This window comes from Sciurus carolinensis, chromosome 7, assembly GCF_902686445.1.
Source record: "Sciurus carolinensis chromosome 7, mSciCar1.2, whole genome shotgun sequence".
In the NCBI taxonomy this organism is placed as follows: Eukaryota; Metazoa; Chordata; class Mammalia; order Rodentia; family Sciuridae; genus Sciurus; species Sciurus carolinensis.
The window spans coordinates 63,660,473-63,665,447 of NC_062219.1; positions in this window are offsets into that span (position 1 = coordinate 63,660,473).

Below are 4,975 nucleotides of genomic sequence, written 5' to 3' on the forward strand. Positions count from 1 at the left end.
AGAACACATTTCCCAAAGTTAGGTGCATAAAAAAAAAAAAAAAAAAAAAAAAAAAAAAACATGCATGGAAATATTTCATGAGCTTTTGCTGTGGAGGGGAAAGTAAGTAGAAAATTGACTGACTTCATGACTGAATACATCTGAAACACTGATTCAAATTGCAGCATGTTTTCCCAAAAGACTTCTCAGAACATCAGTTTCTAAGAGGGTGAATAGAATGGTTTCTAGCTCCCATTTTGCTTGAGAACCCTTTTTTATTCAAGGAGCATCTCTAAGGACTACATTTTAAGGAGTTTGCTTAGGAAAATCTTAGTCTTATGACAATGATAGGCAAACATTAGTGCATAGAGATGAACATGGTGAGCTCAGCAAATATTCAGATTTTAGGTGTCATCTTCACAGTGAGTAATTCAACAAATTTTTCAGGGAACTCAGGAGTCTGAATTTAAAAAGCATCCTAGAGCAGGGCTTCTTGAATTTTATTTTGAATAGGAATCATGTAGGCTTTTGTTAAAATGCAGAGTCCGACTCCACAATCCCGTAGTGGGGATCTGGATTCTGCCATTCTCACAGGTCCCACTGTTGCTGGTGATATGAAGCCCACACTTTGATAGCATTGGTGACCATCCAGTGCTGTCCACTCCTCTTATTATTACAAATGTCACTGTCTTCCAAAATTTATGTCACTTTCAATTCATGAACAAGTGTTGCCTTATTGGCCATAATTAAGTTCAGAGTCATAATTTCCTTCATTGCTTATTCTACCATCTGAGAGGTGGAACACTTAGCAAATATGTCAAAATTTATCAAATGCTCTTGTTCTAACCTAACATGATGTCCAGATCCTTGCAGTCCTCCTAACGCTATTCTGTCACTACAGTAATCTGACAGTTTTTGGTACTGTCGCAGACACTGCCATGCAGGCCTGCAGTCTTATGAACAGATTTGCTACTTCTGTTTTTGCTGCTTGTATTATTAGGCGTTCTCCAGAGGAACAGAAACCAATGGTGTGTGTGTGTGTGTGTATGTGTGTGTGTGTTTATATTTACATTTATATTTATTATGAGACTTGGTTTACTCCAGTATGGAGGCTGAGAAGTTCCATAGTCTGCAACCTGTAATCTAGAGAACCAGGAAAGCCAGGGGTATAATTCAGTCTGAATCCTAAGACCTGAGAATGGGGGGTGAGCATTGATGGTGTAAGTTTTGTTGGAGTCCAAAAGCCTGGGAATTAGAACTACTGATGTCCAAAGGGGCAAGAGGAGATGGATATCTTAGCTTAAATAAGGAGAAGAGTAAATTTGTTTCTCCCTCCTTTTTGTTTTCTTTGGGTTCTTAGTGGATTGGATGGTGCCCAACTGTATGGGTGAAGGTAACTTCTTTATTCAGATCACTATTCAAATGCTCATTTCTCCCAGAGACACCCTCACAGACAAACCCAGAAGTGATGTTTTACCAGCCATCTGGGCACCTTTTAACCCAGATAAATGAGTTGGCATGTGAAATTAACCATCACACACTATGGTTGTCAATAATTTTACTTTTACTTTTACATATATTATAAACTCCATAAGCTTTATTAGTGCCTTTGCTTATAATAGCAAATTGCTTTTTAAAAACTAAGAAACAAATTAATATTATATTTATTCAAATATTTGCCATTTCTGACCCTCTTCTTTGTGTACATTCATCAGATATTCTTTCCTTTCTCTGAAACATATCTGATAGTGTGGATCTGTTGCTGCGTAGTTCTTTCTGCCTTCATTTATCTGAAAATGTCTTTATATCACCTCATTTTTCCCCCTTTTTCTTCCGAAATTATTATAGATTGATGACAAATTAAAAAATAAAAAAACAAAATAAATCTACCATGAGGCAGTCCTACCCACTCTTCCCTGGCACTGCTCCATTTTTGAGTGCTATCTGTATGGTTACAGTTGGTACTCAAGCACAAATATGTCCATCCTCTTCGTATCCTGTAAGCGACTGGTGCTCTGTTTATTTTTCTTGAAGTCTTTTTTTCTCTTCCTGACTTAGTTTGAATAATTTCTGTTGACTTGTTTTCAAGGTCATGATCCTTCCTTTAGAAATGTCTCGTCTGCTTTTAAGCCTATCCAATGTTCGTCTGCTTGTTGTTTTTGTTGGGCTTTGTTTTAATTTCAGATACTATATTATTTGTTTCTAGAATTTTTCTTTGGTGCTTTAAAAATAGTTTTGTTTTCCCGAAATATTTCTCCTCTTTATCATTATGTCCATTGTTTCCTGTAAATTCTTTAGTATATTAATAATAATTGCTTTAAAGTCTTCTCCTAATTCCAATATGTTCTTATTAAATATGCTTTCTTTTAATATGGTTTACATTCTCCTTGTTCTCATGTCTTGTCATTTTGTACTGTACTCTGAACACTGTTTAATAAACAGTGAGAACTAAGGAGACACTTTTTGTTCCATTTTACTGATTTCCCAGAAAGTTCAAACCCTTTCCTCTATCTGGCAGTGAGGCTGAGCCAGTTCACTTAGATTTCTTCTAGAGCAGTGTTCTGAAGTTGGACTTCAGCTTTAATTAGATTAATATCACCTGTGATTGGCTTAACCCCCAAGTTCCTATGTCACCTCTCATTTTGATCTGATAAGGATTGAAGCAGGAAGGGGTTGGCCTATAGTTCCTGACTTTTTTGGTTGACTTTTGGATTCATCTCTGTCAGGGCTCAAGAATGTTTGTGAAAGAATTCCCAATTTCTAGTCGTTCATTGAATTTCTTTGCAAAATTCAAGGTCGTGTTAAGGATGGAAAGAAGAATATTCAGGAAGTTTGCATTTGGATCTCCTCCATATTCTAAACCATTCTGCCAGCCCACACTATTTTTGTCGCTGCAAAGTTTCCTCATCTATGACAACTTCTTCATCTATCCCCTACAGACAGGCAACTGCTCCAGGAGAAGGAAGCTTCTAGAACTCTTATCACCTATGATGTGTTCCTTTCTCTAGAGGGCTGTTAATCAAGGCTTCCTTGCATCCTCTGTTCTTCATTACCCCAATGGACAAGTATTTTAATTGTTTTCCAGTTTTGTTATTATTACTACAATGAGAACAAAGGTGTTTTGCTTCCTTCTTCACCCTCACCATGGTAAATAACCACAAAACATATACTTACCCATTTTTTATTTGAAATAGGTAAACCTAGAGCACATTTAATCATAAAGTAAGCAATTCATACTAGCAAACTTTTTGAATAAATGCAGATTGCTATGCACTGGATGATAACTACCATTCAATTTACCTTGATTTCCAGTTTCAGTTGAAATTTTTTAGAGGCATAACAAGTCTTATGAGCTGCATTGGGTGTCTATTCTATGGTCATTGTTGATTTTGTAGGTGCTGAGGGTATCTACTGGGGTAATTTTGGGGAATACCTTCTTAACAACTTTCCTGGGAAAGAATCCCTTTGTGTTTTGTTCCTCTCTTACCATTATTTCTTTGTGTTTCTATATGACAGAAGTAAGCATTACACCTAAGACAGACCCTCATTCCAACACCATCTCCCATGACCATCGGAAGGTTTTAATTTCTTCTTGACTTTTGGAGAAAAAGATAAACATTTCTTGTCCCATAAGTTTTCCAGCTGGAAAGGACTATCATTAATGGCATTAAAATTCATGTATAATTGCTCTCTTGGCAACTTGTTAGCAATGATTAGAGGTACTCTTAAATTTGAAACTTCCATTGTTATTTTCCGAATTTATAACCCTGTTAAAATATACATTGAATGAAATTTAAACCTATTTTTACAAAGTTAATTTAAAATAGCTTCATGACATTGCTGTTTGAATTATTCTCATCATTGTTATCTTACATTTAAATTGACTATTTATGTTAATATCATTCGATTTTCTGCATAATAGGAAAAGGAATTTAAAATGGAAATCAAACAGAGGGATATATATATATTAATGACAGTCGCTGTGAACAGCAAACTCCATGAGTTCTCTCTGACCACGAGAAGGAGACTGGAACTCCTCTTCCTCTCCCTTTCCATCTGCATTCCTTCTGATGGTTGAATAGCACTTTCCATCACCACCCCCCACTTAGATTTTCTATAGTCCATGCCTCTCTGGTGCCAAGGAAGAGGCAAAAAAGAACCATCAAGACGAAGGGAACAAGGGGGTTTGCAGCCTCATTGTATTTGGAGTTGAGGGATTAATTGGCAATTTTTTTAACCTCTTCTATTTTCCTTTCTTTTTTCTCTTCTATTTTCCCCATCCACATCTTTCTTTTCCCTGGTACTTTTCATACTTACTGCTTCTAAGAAACAGACATCTACATAAAACCAGTGGGGTCCTGGACAGCAGCTCCTTTCTTCTCCCCTCATCTCTCTCACACTCACTTCAACCTGTCTTTGTTGTAACCAAACTATCTTGCCTCTGACACTTATAGGAAGCATTGAAAGGAATTTGAGCAACTAAAAATGATATCATAGTCACCAGTTTCTAAGTAGACTATCAAATGTCTGAGGAATGTTGTGAGTGTCTTGATTATATCAGGTTAGGACACATGTTGAATACAAGGTGTTATAAGAATTAGTACACAAATCAAGAAATTTCACTCCAAAATGATGATGTATACTTTGATAAATGCACTTCATATGGCTTTCTTTGGCAGAGTTTTTCTTTTTGTTTGCTATGAATTTGTCATAAATTCAGGCAAGAACCTGGTAGAGCGAAAATGATTACTACTCTCTTTTACCACCAGGGGTATGCCTCTTGTATCTGTTAGGCATTGCATTAGGCACTTAGTAGCCAGTAAAAGAAAAAACTAGTTTAAAAAAAAATCAGTGGTTTAAATAAAACAGATGTTATGTCTCTCACACCTAAAAGAATAAGGAAACTGAGACTTAACTGTGCCAGACACCAGTTTTACCTTTTGTAACTATGTGTATCTATGTTGACATATATTTTGTTAGTTCTGCAGTGTGTAGT